This window comes from Lichenostomus cassidix, chromosome 8 (genome assembly GCF_008360975.1).
Source record: "Lichenostomus cassidix isolate B80296 chromosome 8, HeHo_3.0, whole genome shotgun sequence".
Lineage (NCBI taxonomy): Eukaryota > Metazoa > Chordata > Aves > Passeriformes > Meliphagidae > Lichenostomus > Lichenostomus cassidix.
Genome location: NC_139489.1, coordinates 27,201,889 through 27,220,978, shown reverse-complemented (window position 1 = coordinate 27,220,978; position 19,090 = coordinate 27,201,889). Strand labels below are relative to the sequence as shown.

The window sequence follows — 19,090 nt, the reverse complement described above, 5'->3', positions numbered from 1 at the left end:
TAATAATGAATTAACCCAGGAGGTGACTGTAACAGACATAATTTTAATAAGGATTGAACTATTGGTTTCCCAGGCATGCTTTGGAATTTATCAGTTTGCTGGCAGGACAAAGCCCCTCAGCCACCCGTAATTAACAATCCCTGCACTCAGGATCCCCTCCAAAAGAATGCCCACAGGATCAGATTCACCAGTTACTTCTTTCCTGCCTGCTGCCAGGCAAAGGCCACCTCCCTACATTTCCATTCAATTTGGTTTTTGCTGAAAAGATGCTGATTTCATGCTCTTTTACCCTGCAGCAGCTAGCCTGTTGCTAAGCGACCTGTGAGATACTGAAGGGGCCAAGGTCTGGGTGCTTCTCAGCCCACTCTGATTCTTATTTATTTAATTATTTATTTATGCATCTTATTTACATAGCTAAACAGATTTCTTCTGTGCCACAGAAGCAGAGCCACAAACCTCCAGGTTGCACCAAGGTGCCTTGGCTTGCATAGCTGCTTGTGTTCTCTCCAGCACCATCCTCTGCCCTGTTTTCCTGGTATTCCTGTTCATCAACTGGGCAAACTCCTTAGGATATTTGCTGAGCTGGAGTGGCATCCAGGAGTGTAATGGAAGTATGTTTTACAGGCACAGCTGGCTATGGACTGCTGTACCTGGTGTTTGGTCCAACAGTCCTCAGTGGAAATAAAAAGGGTCAGAACAAAGATGGCTTTAAGCTATTCTTCTGCTTACTTTATTTCTGGCTGCTTTAATTTCAGCAGTGTCCACATTCCAGGCTTTTTGAAGCCTAACTAGCTCTGCTGAGAGTGAGAAGATGGTTATCCTTCCCTGCCCAGCAGTGCTGGGAAGAGCCCTGCTGTCGAGGTCGTTCTGCAGGACCAACTGCATTTTTGTAGGGTGAGGTTGGGATCCCAGCCAGGGCACAGGTTTGCCTGAAATTGTATCCAGGACAGCAGCAGGTTGCTGCTGGAGTGTGTGGTGCACAGATAAACTGGCAGAGCATTTGTAGGGCTACACATGGCTAGTGGAGGAGAGCAGAAGTGTAATGAAAAGATACTGTGCCATTTGTGCTTGATGTGCTCCCAAAGCCAGAGAAGCTGCAAGTGTTTGGTGTGCTCTGTTACATCCTGCTTTGCCCAGAGAACCTCCTTGCCTAGCAGAAAATCAGCAGCACTGATAGGAGTTGCTTCTCACAACCAGGAAAGCATTAAGCAGGAATGCTGTACTATAGCCTGGCTGTGTTTGTCCTGTTTGTCTTTCTTTGAAAAACTGCCACACTCCTTGGTAAAAACATCAGAGACAATTCAGAGCCTCTCAGAAGCTCCACTAATTTGCACCTCCAGCATGATACTGTAGGTTGAGAAAGAGCGGAGTGAATCTTGTAGAGATTTGTTTGGAACAAACAGGGACCAAACTGTTTTTCCCCCTATTTCCTTTTTGTTTCAGGAAGCAGAATGGACATTCACAAGCTGAGTCTCTGGACTACACTTCTACAGATGTTGCCTTTTGGGCTTCTCCTTACAGGCTTTGGCTTCACTAACTGACAGCTTCTTTGTCTAACTGCTGTAGTTTTCATTGTGGAATTTTTTTTTTTTTTGCTTAAAAAATAGTTTTTCTGCTTTGATGATCCAGCCATTACCTGACTGTCTCTGGAGAACAGTGAGAAGGACATGAACCCTTGGGTTTGTACATACAGTCCTGCAGAACAGGGGTTGTGCACAATGCCAGATGTAATTTTTTTTACCTCAAAGTGCAGTGAGGAAGGTGATGTTTTTAGTCCAGATTGAATTTTCCCCTTATTTACTTTAAGCATTCAATTACCCATTTGGTAAGCTAAATTACATCTGAGAGGCTCAGCATGCTCATGATGTATTCTGATTTTTTCAAAATAGACTCTTGGTCTTGTCATTTATGACACATCTGTCATTGGGATGTCCACTTCTTCTTTACGCCCAGAGGGGTGCTGATTGTAAAACCTTTGCTGAGCAGCAGCTCTGAATACTTTTTTAATATGGTTGAGATTTCCCAAGCCAAGCTGTGCTGTTTGTGTCAGGTGTAGGTTTTGGTGCCATTATTCACCCATAGCTCAGGTGTTCTGGCAGGTGGGAAAGTCATCTCAGGTATTCTCTCAGCTGAGTTATGAACTTGGTACCAGCCTAAATGCTCAGGAACAACTTTGGCTGCCCTGAGAGGGTTTTCCTGGTGCATTTGAAAAGATGAGTCAGCAGATCTGATTTCCTTAGCTGAAGATAGGAAGGAAAAGATCATCTCCTGTGGGGAGATGTCAGACATTTAGGGAACAGGAGATGATGTTTAACACCTTGCATTGCACCCAGAAGCAGACAAGTGGCTGGGATGGATGGGAATCTCTGCATTTCTCTCTCTGGCTCTTCCCACCTGATGTACTCAGCTGTCACTCTTGAGCTCTCAGAGCTCTGGCAAAATGTGGGGTGGTCTGAAGTGCTGAGAAAAGGCAAAGTAAACCTGAGCTGACACTGGCATTGCAGGAGACACAGCTGTGTCCATCACTGGTCTGTGTTGCCAACTCTTGTTCTCTCTTTTGGTGCTAGTGGGCCCAGCCTGCTCTCTGTCCTGTAACTCTGAAAGATTCAAGAAGAGCACAGGAATGCAAACAGCACTGAGAAACAGAGCACCAGTTGTGCATTCCTAATGGAAAAATGAAAAAGAAAAAAAGTGAGAATAAAATCATAGGATTGCCGAAGAAAATACCCTGGATGTTTTGCAATGCACTGCTGATAAGGGATGGCCAAAGGCACCAAGAGGCCGAGTTAGGGTGCTCCAGCTCCAGCTCACAGGGGGCTTTTCCTCTTGCTGCTGTTACAGTTAGTCAGGAGAGATAAGAAAAATTACTCAGACCTGTTTCAGGTCTTTCTCCATTTCACAGTTCTAACTAGTGTCAAGGAAACTCCCCTTTTGGTTTGATTTTTTTCCGCATGAGATACCTTCGCCCTCATGTCAATACTAGCAGTGTCAGGGATATGCTACAGCCCAAGTGTCACCAATGTGACTCATTTGTTTCACTCTCCTTAAAGCTGAGGGTGTCCAGTTAAATGTCCTGATAAATCACTTGCCAGTTCCTAGCCAGCTCTTCCACTCCCAGGGCTGTTACTAAGTCTGTGTGTAGTTAGTTCTCTGCATTAAAGTTCTGCACTGAGAAATACCTACAGAAGAAAGATACTGTGTGGCATTCCAAGAAACAACCATCAAATGTTCTTCATCTATGGTTCTGTGTCCGAGAAAGGCAATCAAATTCTTCACTGCTTTTTAAAAGTAATTATTTTTAAAGGTGTATCTGCTCATTGCAACAGGGTTGGACAAGATGACCTTTAAAGGTCCCTTCCAAACCCTTCTGTGATTCTGTGATAGAGTAAATGGAAACAGGGTTATTCTGTCATAAATGAAAAAAAGGACATCCATAACCTTTCAAACAATTATGTAGGTATCTGGACTTATATTACATATCGTATTCACCGTAGACAGCAACATAGCTTTTCTTTTTCATGTTAGTTATTCCTTTCTTGTGAGGTGGTTGATTTTTCTTCACTGACTTTCCAAACAGTGAAAATAATGATGGTGATCATACAAAATATGTACTTTGGAAATACATTGAGGAATTTTATGGTGATAGAAACCTCTTTTTTAAAATTTTTTTTTTTGCAAATCATCCTAAATTTTATTGCATCCTTTCTTTTTCTTTGTTTGATGGGGTTTTTTTTCCTTCAGATCAAGCAAAAATTAGATCTCACTCAATACAGGCACTTTCCTTGCATTTCTTGCAGAAGGAATTTTGCACAAACACTTCCCCTACATGAAAAACATATTAAAAATTAAGTACAGATTAGAAGTTATGGCTCAATTTTCTCCCTAAATACAGGCCTTTAGCTGGATGTGGAGAGGAGTCAACAGGAGTACTTGGAGTGAGGGAACTTCCAAGGGAGCTCAGCTTGAGCAGCACGTTGTGCCCAGCCTGAGCATGTGGATATGAGGAAAAAATGTTCTCTTGCCCTGTGGACATCTGTGCTGAGCTGGACCAATCTCTTGTGTTGGGTTGGGATTTTTTGGTTTCTTCTTTGGTTTTTTGGGTGTTTTTGGTTTTTTTTTTGTGTGTGTGGTGTTGTTTTTTTGGGGGGGAGTATTTTTTTTATCATTTCTTTTAGTTGCATAGGTATCATAGTAGTAAGTAATACAAGACCTATAGTCAAGATTTTAAATAAAAGACAAGCTTGGAATAAGACAAATGGGGAGAGTAGAAGAATATATGGAAATATCTCTGGTTTCTGAAGAAATACCTGATTATCATGTAGAGCTCTTTGATAACTGGTGGCAGCACATGCCTTCTCTGCCCCTCCACACATACCATTTGAGCTCTTAAAATAAGCTTATTAACAGTCAAATTAAGACAGGGTAATCTTTAAATCACATGTAAATACAGAAGCTTTTCTCATTGTGGTATATTGAAGCATTAAACATAGATGCAGATTTTCCCAGTGGGAGACTAGATCAGCACAGTTAAGTACTGGAATAGTTTGTCTCCCAAATCATCCTGTGAGAACAGAATTTCCCTTTCACTGTATGAGATGATGAAGAGGGATTTAGGGGCAGAGGATTATGTGGAGCTTAGATTAGTGGATGCTACTGTAGTCTTATACAGCTGATCAGCTTGCATGGTCCTAATCTTCTTTCTTCCCCTGGAGCTGACCTGTGCAAATTCCCAGGGAATTTGTCCAGGGGAGTACAGAGACTTGGCTGCCTTCTGCCTTTCCTAGCAAGTGGGTCTCGAGTTAAATGCCTTCTCTGTATCAGTTAGCTGTTTATCAGCTTTGGTATCAATATCCAACAGCAAGTTCACTGTTCACTGGACTTTTTTGGGCTGCATTCAGTCCTGTGACCTCAAGTTCATGCCTTGATTTTTAACTCCAGCATTGAGGGACACACACTCTCCTGGAAAGTGTCAGTAGTTTGTACTTTTAATGTATAATGCAGGAAGTGATCTCATTTCAGTCACTGGGCATGCCTCAGTCTAGACTGTGTCTCACAATCACACTGACTAACCCTCAGGGAAGGTGCCTGGACTGGTCTGTCTGGTTTAGCCCAGTTTGGCTGACACTGTGTGCCATTTCCTGCTCACCCACATCGCTTCAGTTCTCATTACTCATTATCTCATCTTCCAAGCAATTGTACAGCAGATTTATTTTTTGTTTTGGGAATACACAATTCCTGTTGTGCTGCTTACATCTAGATGTGTCTCACCTTTCCCATGAGGCTCCTGTCAGGGTGCTGATGAGGTACCAGCTCAGCCAAGGGTGTTGTGGTGGGTTTGATGAGCAGAGGATGTTTTCTGCTCCTGCCTTTCTCTTCCTGTTACTTCACTACAGGAATTTCTCACGGCATCTTTTATTCTTTCCCCTTTCTTCTTGTCCCAGGCTGAAGGTCAAGTGTAAAGTAATAGTCAGTAAAGATACTAAAATCTGACAGGATGCAGGGCACTTCAGGTCATCTAGGTAAACATGTCACTGAGCTCTCCCTGTGCAGCATGGCTGGTGCAGCGCTGGAGCAAACTTGACAGACAGCATCAATAACAGTACTCCTTACAGTGTTGCATTTTCCATTAATTTTACCTTAATTAGACTTCCTTAGGAACACAGATAAAGGCCATTAACCCCTCTTTGGGTAGGGAATGAAAATTATGGAGAGATGTATCTACCTTGAAAAGGAAAGTCAAGTGTGGGTTTAGAATGAGAAGGGCAGAATCCTGGGCCTCTGTGAGTCTCTTCATGTGACTGATGTTGCTATTTAATGTGCTGATTAATGTTAATAACATCTTTTGTTTGCTGGTCATCTGCTGTAAGTGAAAAGACAGAGGGCTGTTCAGGTGAAATCCCTGAATCAGCCTGTACTGAAACCAGGCCAGAAATCCATCTAAATCATTGTAACTGCAAAGCATCTCTATGCAACTCCTGTGCTAATTTTCTTGGATGTTATGCTTCACCCCTTTTTTTTCTTTTCAGTACCAAGTGAAGCGATAAACACAACAGGTTTAAAATACATTTCACAGGTAATGTTGCATTTATTACAGAATTTAGCTCTAAATTACTTTTGGGTGGTCTAAATGCCATACAGGCATTATTCAGTTGTTAGATTAGTAGCCCCAGAGAATACATATATCTCAGAGACACTTGTAATGGCAAACAGGTTGTTAATGTTTGTCCATTTAGCAGCCTTGTTGAGGGACCTGTTGGTAGTGATTTGGCTCGGAGGGCACAGTTCAGGTGACACTGGCCATGGCTGTGGGACAGATGTGGGAAGGTCCCTGCTACCCAGCCCTGCTCTGGAGCTGCCACTGCCTCCCTGAGCTGTGGAGTTGTCATTTGGGGATGTCTGCTGCCATGGAAATGGAAGGAGATAAAAAAGGGTCCCCAAATAGAAGGGGTGACACAGAAGACAGATGGCAGATCTGCTGCTGTCTTTCAGGAAATTATGCTCTGGGGCAGATCAGGAATTTCTGCCTGTTCCTTCTGCATGGTTTCTGTAGTGTTCTCTCTGGTCCAAGCTAGCCTGGCCCACTCAGAGGGCATTAGGCTGGAGTGTTTGCCTGTTGGGGAGCTCACTGGTACTACCCCTTGCTTTTCCAAACACGAAAAAAATACTCTATTTTGCCAAAATAAAAGGGTGGGGAAAGAGGAAATATGCTCAGCTCAGTTGGTCATAATAGGTAAATACAAAATATGCCCCAAATATCCTGTAGAATCTGTTTTTTCAACAGCCAAAGGTTGGAATTTTCAAAACCTCACACTAAGATTCAATATTCCTTTACTTTATATCAACACTGGCTCAGGGATGTCTGGTTCTTTCCATGTTCTCTGTCACGTGTCACACCACAGCTCTTCATGGGGCCAAGCAATAAAATGCTCTGATTGTTTGGTTGGAGTCCTGTGCTGCCTTTGCTGCTGGAAAAACATGAACACACCAAAAATCATCACAACTCTAACCCAGATTCTCAGTTGGCAAGAAGGAAGTTTTTGAAGCAAAATATTTCTGGCAGACAATTCGCATCTGAAGGAAGCTTAGCTGGATAGAGGAAATAACTTCTGTTGCCCTTAGAAAATGATAGTGGCAGGATAGGGAAGACAAATGAAAACATAAAGTAAAAATGTGAATTTAATAAATTAAAAATCCAAAGAGGTTCATGAGTTCATTTAAAAAGCTTCAAAGTAATCTGGAATGGACTGAGCTGAATAATCGGCACGTACCTGTAGGCTGGTGGCCCAGCTGTGCTGCTGTTTCATCTTGTTGGTGTTTGTGTGGTTTTGGAAATCAAAATGGGCAGATTTATTTTGGGCATGCCTTACTTAGCTGTAGTTCTAGGTTATGTAAAACCTGAAATGAAGAGCAGACTTGACTCAAACCCATAAAATTCCAAGTGCTAATAGGCACCTCAGTGAGGAGCAGAGCAAAGACACAGAACAGAGTGAGTCGAGAATGTGCTTACAGATCTCAGGGAGTGACCTTCAGCAGACTGGGGAGTGATTAGCTGAGCTGCTCTGCCGCCTTTGGAGTTCTAGGGTGAGGCTGATGAGTAGTTTTACTTCTTTTCTTCAAAGATCATCTGTAGGAACATTGTGGAAGAAAATCCTTGTGCAGCGGTTGTTGCATGGAAGCATGAGGAGCTTTTTGTGTGGCATGCAGCAGATTTGGGGAGGCTGGGAGAAGGGAATTTGGGTATTTGGCACCATAAAATGAAGATTCTCAAGTCCTCACCTCTTGTCTATGGCAAGCTACACAGTTCCATTGAGGGGGAGTGCATCACCGGTGTGTCAGGAATGCCTGAGCAATTCCAGCCACGCTGACCTCTGCCGCCATGGGGAGAGCACATTCCCTCTCTCCAGCAGGATGGCTTTGCTGGCTTTAATCTGCAAAAATGAGTTTACAGTCGTGCCTGCTTTCAAGCCAGGAGCAAGCTAACTGGAAGGATTTACCCCTGTAACTGGATGTGCTAAAGTACATCGAGCCCAGATTTTTACCACAATTTTGGAGGATTATTTTAGGAGAAACACAGGTGCATACACCCACTTCTTTCAGGAAAAAAAATAGGCCATGCTAATTTGACATTTTAAATAATAAAAATAAATCTTGGGAGAAGCAGTCACTCACTCAGAGCCTGGCAACTGCATTTCTGGAGTGGTGCAGGTCGTTGCTGCAAGCCATGGTGACTTCACATTCCAGTCTCACGTGGAATCCAGAAAAGCGTCTGAAACTGGATCAGAGTTCCAGTTTCTGCTGCGCTCCGATGGTTGGCAAGCCCTTTGTGGGTGAGGAGAGAACAGAGCTGTGTGTGATCCACAGCGTTTGACTTGTAACCAGCTGGTTTTCTCTTGCTGGTTGCATCTGAAAAAGCCCTTGCAGTGGGTACAGAATTACAAGAAGAGCTGATACTATCATTATTCATTCCCACTGGGGGAAAAAGACACGTAAACTTATCTTGAGGACTGCCAAATGCCATTCCGAGTGCTCTGAAAGGAGTTTTATGTTTCCTTCTCTGAAGATGGCTGTGATCTTCCCGGATTCATTAATGCATGAAAGGCAAATCACAGAAAAGGCCTTTGTGTTCCTGGAGCTGGTGGCAGGAAGGGAGTGCTTACCAAGGAGCTGCACATACCTCACTTCCCAGTCTGTCAGAAGATCCTATCCCTGTCAGATAGCAGCAAGACATTCCTGGGGGTGGAGTGAGAATGAATTTATCTTTGGAGTGAGCAGGATTTTGCTTTGCTAGGCAAGCTGGTTTGCTCAATTCAGGAATTTTCCATTCACCTCTATTAACCACCAGCATATAAATCCCAACAACTGCAATTAGGGCTACTTGGCTTAATAAGTTAACAGCTTTCTGCAGCTCACCTGTCCTTCTGCTGGCTCTCCTCTGTCTCCTGGCTGCTTGGTGGCACCGCTTCTCCAAAAATTCCTGCTTTAGAGGTATGCTTTCACAGCTATGTCGTGGAGGGGGCTGGGTTCCTGTTCTTTGAGGAAGGCTGCTGCAAGGTAGATGTGGCGTCAGGCAGAGAAGCGCTCTTTGCTTTAAGGAAATATGAGCATTCTGCGTGGCTTTTACTGTCTTTTGTAGATTGTTCATCACTTCAGCCCCCAAAAACCCCAGCAGAGGGGAAGGCTCTGTATGAAAGGGCTGGGAGGAGTGTGTAGTGTGGCCTGAGGAGGTAGTGAAGGGCACCTCTGCTTGCCCTTTGCCTTCCAGTTTCTCTGGTGTGAGCAGGCTGCTGGTGTGCCAGGGTGGATGTGTTTGCTTCGGTCAGTTTAACTCAAAATATTTAGTTTAACTGGCTTGGTAGTTACAATTTTGTGTTCTGATTCAGGGTATAGCACAGGCTGTTACTAGGCATGTACAGTGCAGATTCGTAGGGATTTGCAGGCAGCTCAGCTCCATCAGCTTGAAACAACTGAAAAACATCCTATTTAAAGAGATGCATCAGCCAACGTCACAAATCAGCCATTAGTTCTTCCAGTTGCTAGTTAGAACATGCCAAAAAATTATAAACCCTCTGTTCTGCATAGTAGGTATGAGAATTATTGAACCGATTATACAATAATACGCAGATATAGTTCTGTTAAATAATTGTAATCTTTCTGTTTAAGAGGAAAAGAAAACGGTAAATGGACCAGAAATTCATTCTGGTCCATAATTCCTTTTACATGGAAATGCCTGTTGGCTAAATGAGGGGAGGGGTTTGAGTAGCTGCAGCTGTGGAGTATGTTTTACAATTTGCATTCTCCACCTCCTGCCCTTATTGCAGAATTAAATTGGTGTCTCATTAACATGGCAGTGTTTGCTCTTGCACCACCTGCCCCCTCCCCTGCAGCTACCTGACTGTTCCAAGGTGATGCCAATCCCTGTTGGGAGCCCTGGCAGCAGGTGCCAGTGGGGTGGGAGGGGAAGTGGGAAGGAACTGTAGCTGTGGCAGCAGGTGGCTTTGTCAGCAGCCAGGGAGGAGCCACTGGCAGCCCCACGCTCTTGAACTTGCTCTGCAAGAAGGTATCAACCCCCCCCCCCAGCAATGGAGGTGAGGAGGAAGTGGCATTTAAAGGCTTCAGAAAACCTGAGCTGGGTTTGACACAGCAGGTAGGAATTTTGTGTAGGTGATATGGAGAGCTGCCTTGTCGTTAGCTGGACTGGAATCTGAAGTCTTTCTACTGCAGGAATTAAGTGGAAAAAATTCGCCTTTGAAGAAAAACAAGGAAAAAATGCACTATAGGTGCATTTCAAAGGAAAAATATCTTTCTTCGTCCTGCAAGGGTTAAGCATGATCAGAATCTGCTTTAGTCACAAGAGTTTAACCTCAAGTGCTGCATTTTTTGTTTGCCATAAGCCTATTAGAACTCTCTGTTTCCTAGCAATAACATGTAATTTCCCCCCACTATTTAAGTGGAAGAGATGTTAGGGTTTTAATCCTGGCCGCTACAGCTGTTGCTCAAGTTTCCTATTCAAATGCAAATAGCACCTGGTGCTATTTAGTGGCTGCAATCTTTGATAAAGATACTCCAGGAGGAGAGGCAAAAGAAAAGCAAGGTGGGTCTGAGTCTGTTCATTCTGGAACGTGACAGTGTAACCATATGCTACACCAGCCTGCACTGGAAATTTCTACCGGATTTGTTGCATACAGCACAGACTCTTTTTGGAGACAAATGGATGGCTGGACTGATTTCTGTTTCTTGAGCAGATAGGATTTTTCACCAGGAAGAAAAGGCTTCCAGAGAAGATAAAAATTTAGTGGATGGAGTTTTACCTTGCCGGATTGTCCTGAAAGGAGTTTCTTCTGGAATAATTTGCTTCTTTCCTCAAATCCTGTATTGTTTTCTAGATTTTCATTTGTAGTTTTCAGAGTGTTTATTCTTAACTATTTTTTTCATATTTTTTCCTTGTGCTGTTTTTGTTCTGTACCAGATAGATAAAAGAAGTTAGGATAAATGAACTGGAAAGTCAGGAGCAATTTAGAAGGCTGCTCCGCTATTTAGGATTCATAGACAAGAGATAACATATTACTTCTTAACTAAAAGAAGACCAGCACCAGATTCAGGTTAAAAACCTTCTTCTGTGGCAAGTTTTAATTGCATAAATTATTTTCATTTCACTTGTGGAGGTACAAGTTTATTCAAGAAAGGACTTTACATCCTTGTTGCATTTTTCACGGCTGTTTTACCCTCTATTACATGTGGAAGCTAAAGGACACTTTTTAGAAGGTTGTGCTTGATGCCATCATCTTCCTGCTAAAATCAAAGTATCTGCAGGGCACAGAGTGCAGTTCAGATCTGTGGAAAAGCAAAAGTGAGTGTTTTATAAGACTTTAAAGGTGAGATTTAGAAACTTGCAGAAATTTCAAGGAATGCTTGAAAGAAATCAGCATTACCCTGATCTCTGGGAACTTACAAATAAGCCAGAAGCAGCAGTGCATTGGAAGGGAAGACTGCTGACAGGAATATCAGCTTTCATGGAAGAAAACTGGATATAAGGAATGAACAATTGCTACCAAACCAGAGAAGCACAGCAGTGATTTCAGTGCTGCTGTTGAGCTATGACAGATCTTTTCTTATTTAATACTAATCTGTTCTATCTGCTGCTGTTTCATCTTTGGCCTCATACCAGAATTAAAACAGGTTCCCTGGCTTTCCCCAAACTTCAGCAAAGGCCTGTTGCCAGCCAGGTGTTGGGAGTGTGAGCAGGTGTGTGCTTCCCATGATAGCAAAGGCACCCTGGAGAGGAAAACCAAACGGGAGGTGATTTGCTGGCTCATGTTTTCTCTCTCACGACACTCCTTCCCCATCAGCGTCTTCAGGTGGGTGTGAACAACTGACACGGAACTGAGCCAAGGCTCAGCCTTGCACTGTCGACCTGCTCAGCTAAGGGCAGCCTGACAAAAGGCAAAATGATGGAAGAGATCTCCATCGTGGTGGCTTACGATGCCCATGTGTTTGGTCAGCTGCGTGACGAAGATGTTCTGGCCAATCTGGTGGCAGTCAGCAAACCCAAAGCTGTGGTAGGTGTTCCTCCTTTGCCAATAATGCTCATGGTTATACTCTGTCCTGGAGTTAAGTCCTTCTGCTGAAAACTTTACTATTTACTGCTCTTTTTTTCTTCTTCGGTTTCTCTTTTATTGTTTAGTTTCTATTTTATTACCTTTTCAGAAATTTGCTGTCACACATCAACAAAATGAAAATACTTTATTTCAGAAGACATGATTAAAATCTCTTTCTGGGCAGCTAAGTTTAGAGGAAGGTGATTTGCTCAGTAGGATCATAGTTTAAATAATATTTTTGAAACAATTGAAATAATAATTAAGCCAATAAATGAGCAAACCAATCCAGCTGTAGACTCTTAGAATGTAAGTCAAGAGGTTGGGATACAGTTGGTTCTGGGGTGCAGGTACCTTAATCACTAAATCTGAGGGAATCTGTCCCCTCCTTGGCAGTGGTAATGTTCCACTTTTCTGTGTTTTGAAATCAGCATAAATATCTGTGAAAGCCTTTTAGTTGAATGAAATATGCTATTTCTTCATAAATAGCGTATCTCTTCATGTAAGTAGCATGTAGAGTGCGGTCATCTCCCTCTGTCATGGAGATCCCAGTGCTTGGAGGGAGCTGCAGGCTCTGAAATTTGGTGGAAAAGTTCATCTTTGCCCTCAGATCCTACAGCTGAGCCCGTGTGGGAGCTAGGCTGCCTAGAAGCAGTCAGAGGGAATGTTTTAAAATAAAAATGTATGTATATGTATTAAGCTTAATGTGCAAGCCGATGTAGTTAGCATTTCAGGCTAAATACAAATCAACTAATTATTCAGTAGCCCAAAGAAGCTCTCATGTGTGTTTGTACCCAGCCAGTTCCTCTGGTGGGACTAAGGAAAGTATTCTCAAAAAAAGCAAATTGCTTTATGTTATCTTGTGTAAAGCCCCTCTGTGCTTATTTCATGCTCAGGTTTTTCTGCCTCTCCACACTCAGGAGATCTCAGGTGCATGAATTCATTTCCTGCATCTCCCACAGGATCATTGAATCTCTGGTTGTAAACTAGAATTCTGCCCAATCCCCTTTATTATGATGCTTTTCTCTGTCTGTGCCCTTTTGTAGGCCAGAATTTTCAAGGTCCATTACAACAGTTAGACAACAAATCTGGACATTCAGTTTAGACAGAGCTGTGCTTTAATGTGACCTGGCTGGGGCTTTGGTTAAGCAGCATACCAGGGGTCACACGCTGTACTCATGCTGGATATTTTTAAATATGTGGTATCCCTTAATTCACTGTCCAGCCACAGCCTTTCCTCTCATTGTGCCTTGGCTGATTGCTGTGGCAGCACTTCTTACTGTGCCTGGAAGGCCAGAGTGGTATCTCTCCTTCAGACAGGACGTGGTGTTGCAATAGGATTAACTGGAGCCAGGTACTGGCAGCTCTGGGAGTGTCTTAGGGTGAGTTTCTTTCAGCAAGGGATGATGAACAGAGGGTGTTCCTGGGAGCCTCCTGTCCTGAGCTGCTGTGTTCTAGAGCACTTGCAGTTGCTAAATTAAAATCCCTGTGGTAAGAAGACCTTCCATGGTGGCTTACCTTGTATTTGAAACCTTTGGGAGGTTTAAACCTTCCCATGATGGGCTCAGCAATGGCCTCTGCAGGTCTGGGTAGCTGCAGAGCACAAGTAACAGGAACTGCATTGTGGATCTCCAGATTCCTCTGGATCAGCTGTGAGCAACCAGGAGAGAGGAATTGGTGTGGAAAGCACCACATCGCATCGCCACATGATTTCTGCCATTCCGAAAAGATGAAAAACATTTTCTCTATGAAGTAACTACCTATCTCCTAGTAAACAGAGAACAACTCTGTGAGGAAAAGTACATTATTACTTCTATTTAGAAGATCTAACTAATTGACTTTAGTGTAAGGGTTTGTTCTGATCAACTCTTTTTTTTTTTTTTTTTTTTTTCCCCTGGAATCAAAGAGTATTAACATACTTGTGTATTAACATGGGGCTTAGAGCAGCCTGGTCTAGTGGAAGGTGTCCCTGCCCACAGCAGAGGGTTGAAACAAGATGGTCTTTAAGGTCCTTCTGACCCAAACCATTTTAGGATTCCATGTTTCAGTGCATTATGTACTAGTAAAGAAATTTAGAAATACGTTTTTTGCTGGGTTTACATGGAAAATACCTAACTGCTTTTAAACTGTTTTTTGAAGGATATTAACTAAGCAAATAATTAACTAAGCAAATAATGGCGCAAACAACCTGCAGAGGTTTAAAATGAAGCTCTCCTTGGGATTATGATTGGAGTAGGCAATTCATGGGAGTCTGCACTATGAAGGGATAGGACCTGATGTCTCAAAAGCTTCTTTGGGTTCTCTGCTGCTATGTTTAACTGCAGGACAAGCTGACAGTTGGGATAAGTTGGGGCAAATCATGTTGGTTCTGTCATTTTCATTTCACTAGCTTGCCAAAGGTATGTACTGTGCATAAAGGGACGTGCTGCTTTGTTTATTCTGAGAGGTCATATTAATAGCACAGCTATGTTGCAATCTGGGATTCATCTGTTGCGTTTGCAAAATCCAGTTTCAGTTATTTTGAAAGGCTTTTCTATTACGCTGCTCAGGTTTCAGGGAATAGTTTAAAAAAATATCCTGTAAAGACTTTTATTCTGTTGCTGGAATGGCCTTGTTGGAAGGTTTGTGGCATTACAAGTAGCTCATTGGGTTACTTTGGGTTATGCAGTGGGCTGGGGTGCACAGGAGTTATGATGTGAGGTGACAAAGGGTAAATACCAAAACCAAACCAGGCCAGGTGACAGCTCTGCAGGTTCCTTGTGCTTCAGGCCAGCCCTGAGTGACCTTCTGACATGTCCAGTGCCACACAGGTATGAACTGCTTTGGCACAGTCAGAATTACCTGCTGTTTTCCACTTCTAGCTGGTTTTTAGTGTTCCATCACTTCTAGCTGTATTTTTTTCACTGGAAAGCACGGCAGTGTTTTTATAATGATGCTTTGATGCTCATAAAAAATTAAACAGGATGTGGATGATTTGAGATATGGTTTTGTTAAATATGCTTCAAAGCAACACTGTGTAGTAGCAATCCCCCAAAATATATTTTAATAAAATTAGTCATATTGCAGTGTGACCACGACATGCAGTTGTTTTGCTGTGTGGTCTTGCTTTCAGAATTTCAAGCTACTTTGCACAGACATGGAGAGCAGCATAGATAAGTGGACTGCTGTGTAGTTTGTGCAAGAATTGAGCAGCTTTACTCTGAGGAATTTCAATTCTCAGATTATCTGCAGAAAACTTGGACTCAAGGGGTTATAGAAATGCTATTCTAAGTGATATAATCCTCTTAATCCAGAGCTGAAGGACGTTCTTCTGGAAAGCTTCATTGTATTTCCATTTTCCTGCCTGCCTTGCTGTATTTAGCTCTCTATTTGGGGGAATTATCAGCCATTTCATAGAAAGAATTTGCAGTTACACACTGGCAGACTCTGCCAAAGGGATTTTTAAGTTCTCAGCTTCTCATCGAAGCTGAACTGAGGAGGTTTAGAGAGGATGGGTGAACTGCAAAGTAGGTGAAAATCCTGGGAGTCTGGGGAGAAATGCAGGACATTGTCATCCATGGGTTGAAGTCTAACTGGCAGGTAGCTGAACAATAGTTGGGCTGAGGGTGTTTAACATCTTCAGGCCCAAACACCAGCAGAGAATCCACCCTGTTGTACAGCAGGCAGAAACTGGGGGGTAAGGGCTGGGCTGAGAGCAGCTTGCTGAGGTACAGCAAGTGCAAAGGCAAATGCAAAATCCTGAGTAGGATAAACTCCATAATCTGTGCAGGATGGGGACTAAATGTCTGGACAGCATGAGTGCAAGCTGGGAGTTGTGGTGGATAAACTCTGCCCTGCAGTGCCCAAGGCTGGCACAGACAGGTGTCAGGGGAAATGTATCTCACTCCCTGAATCCAGTTCTGAGCCCCTATGGAGACCAGGGATATTCAGAGGCAGCAGAAGACTAATGGGAGGGCAGGGTGTGACTGCACGGGGGAAGGATGGGAGAATTGGGGTATCTTAGCCACAGGAGAAAGCTCAGGAGGGATCTAACTGCAGGCTCCTGCCACCTAAAAGAAGGTTTTAGAAAGCAGGGAGCCAAACTCTGAGGCACCCAGTGACAGGACATGGCATTATGACAAATGGTCATGATTTGCAGCAGAGTCAGTTCTGGCTCAGCCCAAGGGAAAGTTCTGTCCAGGGAGACCCTGGCATCTCCTTCCTTGGAGGCTTTCAGGAGCAGCATGCAGCATGCTCTGACTCTAAAGCTGCCCCTGCCTGAGCAGGAGCTTGGTCCATGTGCCCCTTCCAGTCTCAGTTTTTCCTTGAATGTCTAATTTTGCCTGTGTGGAATCTTGCAGTACAGAGGAGCTGGCAGCACTTGAGCATTTGAAGCCAGTCTTTGCCTCACATCTTATAGTTGGAGCTGCTGCCAGAGGAGGAAGAAGGAAGTTTGGGTGGTCAGTATTATGGGAATTGGCTCTTTTCACAGATACAATCCTGATCTGAACCCTTCCCAATAGAAGGAGGGATCCTGCTTCCAGGCTGTCTCAAGGAGCTTTCTCACCTCTGTCCCTCTCTCCTCTGTGGGAAGATCCTCTTGCCTTGTGTTTGGAGCAGCTCCTTGTGCTGAGAATCCTGAGCTCTTACACCACTTGCTGCAAGGCATTTACACTCTGCCCAAACAGTTCAGGGGCTCTGCTCCACATCCTCTTCAGCTTTTTTCCCCAACTACCTCTCTCAGGACAAGATGCAGTATTACAGTATTGGTCTCAGTGGCAATCCAGGGTGGACCTTCCCTGGTCAGCTTCCTTTTTCCTATCCTTGTGCATCCCAGGGCTCACATTGGCCTTTCTGCTGCAGCCTGACTCTGACAGTAGAGTTACATTTTTGGCACTAAGGTGGTTTGTTAGCTCCTGCCCTTCTCTCTCTCTAGCAGTGTTTATTCCCAGTCCCACACCACTCTCTGTCCTCCTGAGTGTTGCCAATGCAGCTGCTTGTGGGGCTGAGCTGGTATTGATGCAATGAGCATTTTCAAAAACAATTAAATTGAAATATTTTTGCGGGATTATTTTGGTCAGCTTGCCACCAAACAGTGAGGCAAGAGGGAGAGGGCTGTGGAGGAGGAAGAGCTAGGTCTTGCCCAGCTGATGGCAGGCTGCTTTTCCAGCATGTGCCTCCCATCACCTCATCCTCTCTCCTTCCCAGAGAGCAGAAGGGTTTCGAAACTTTTGCAAGCAAGAGTCCAAATGGTACTTTCTTGGGACTGATCCCATCTCCTCATGGGATTCCATCTCAGCTGGAGGACTACTGCTCCCTGCTGTAGTAAAGTCCTGTGGATGTGTTCTGGAGTCAGCACAGTGGTGTGCTTCAGCTGAGGAAGCTATTTCCAGGAATTTGAATGTACCTGTGCGGTTTCTGGTTCTTCTTGTTCTGCACTGTTCTTTCTGTCCATGTGTCATCCACAGATTCTGTTAGCTGGATTGTATCTTTCATTTCCAGGCCACTGATGTAGTGTTTGATAGTGCTGGATCTTTGATGAGTCCCAGAAGAGACCCAGAATGTCACTGAATAAAAAATGAAAGATGTCACTGAATAATGATTCCCTTTCACAATGGCTTTTTGACCCATTTCCTGAGCTTTTGAATTCATGCTTTATGGTTGTTGGATACTCCTTGGCGGGTCTGGGTTTTAAGAAAATAAATCCCTCATGTGGCAGTGAAGCCAGTGCTAGAGAAGACTCTTTACAACTGTGAAATTACTTCTATCAGTCAGATCTGTAGATAAGGAGTAAAATGGGACGTACAGTTTATAAAAATGATGTTGGTGTGGAACCAGTTCATCAGCCAGATCCTTATCAGCTCTGCAGGGCGTTTATGTTGGTTCTTGGTTTCAGCTCACTAGCCAAAGTCATCCAGATGGGTTGATCTGTGCTGCTTAAATGTTATTTCCATACAGGGTTTTGGTCTAAGGGAATCTCTACTGCTTTAAGTATTTACTAAAAAAAACCATGAATGGACCAGAGATCTCTTCTGCTAGTTCTGGCAGTACTTCTGCCCTGCATAAAAACCTGCAGGCTGCTTAGAGTTGAGCTGTTTTCTGGACCATTATGACTCATAATATCTGAATCATAATTATTTTGAGCTGTAATTATTAATGCATTTGGGTAACACTTAGAAATCCTTTTTTTTTCTATATCCTCTAGCATACCATCCAGCCTGATGGAATTCAAAGAGGAATTTGAACTTCTTTTCTTCATTAAGTTTCAGATACTGTTTAATTTGTTCCTAATTAATAACCTGTATTATTTTCTGGTTATTTTCTCTCCATGTCTAAAAGCATTTCTTCACGCTGCCTTTTGATTGTCATTGGCTCAAGAAAGAATTATTTAAGCGATATCTCAAATACACGTTTTATAAATAGCAATAGAATTTCTTGTTCAAAAGAAGGACATCAATATTCTGAAGCTTCCTCATATTCTTCTTAAATAAAATTTCAGGAAAATCAATACAAGTGTTTCTGGGCACCTGAGAAACTCAGCTTGTTTCTGTCATCATTAGAAAGCCATTTGGGAGAAGAAATATGAAAAAAGTTTCTAGACATTATTGGTTATATATGGCAAGTACATTCATGGACTTTGAAAGGAGTGCTGAGATGAGATGAAAAGGCAGTTTATCTCTTTATAGAAGTCCAATTTCATATTTACTAGAAGATGCAGGTAAATGCTAGTTACAAATACTCTGTCTTCAATGTCTACAACTATTTTCATTCTTTTTGAACCCAGTTCTCAGAAGAATTTTGTGTATTTTTGTGCTGAGATTGGAAAATGTATTTCAGTGGGTTTTACCTTGTTGGGTTTGTGCTTTCATGCACAGTGTAATCCATTTTTTTCTTTATTGCTTCCTTCTACCTGTGTAAACATGAGCTCACCAAAAACCAGCCACCTATGTTGACTGAAGTGCTGGTTTTGCTGGTTGCTGATGTTGTAAAGCTGTGGGTTTATAGAAAAATCCAGATGC

General features: G+C 43.1%; 1 protein-coding gene and 1 long non-coding RNA gene across 5 annotated transcripts in view; one reads left to right on the top strand and one right to left on the bottom strand.

Moving 5' to 3' along the window:
• Positions 1 to 19,090, top strand: part of RABGAP1L (RAB GTPase activating protein 1 like) — a 214,745-nt gene that overhangs the window by 172,314 nt on the left and 23,341 nt on the right. The gene's annotated exons all lie outside the window — the stretch shown is intronic.
• Positions 7,161 to 9,172, bottom strand: LOC146434202 (uncharacterized). Of its 2 annotated transcripts, XR_014853860.1 has the most exons (4): positions 8,911 to 9,172; positions 8,675 to 8,730; positions 7,508 to 7,624; positions 7,161 to 7,395 (listed from the first exon to the last, which is right to left on the bottom strand). It is a non-coding gene; the product is annotated as an uncharacterized LOC146434202 (long non-coding RNA). The 2 variants fall into 2 exon arrangements; XR_014853859.1 differs by having other exon boundaries at positions 8,675 to 9,172.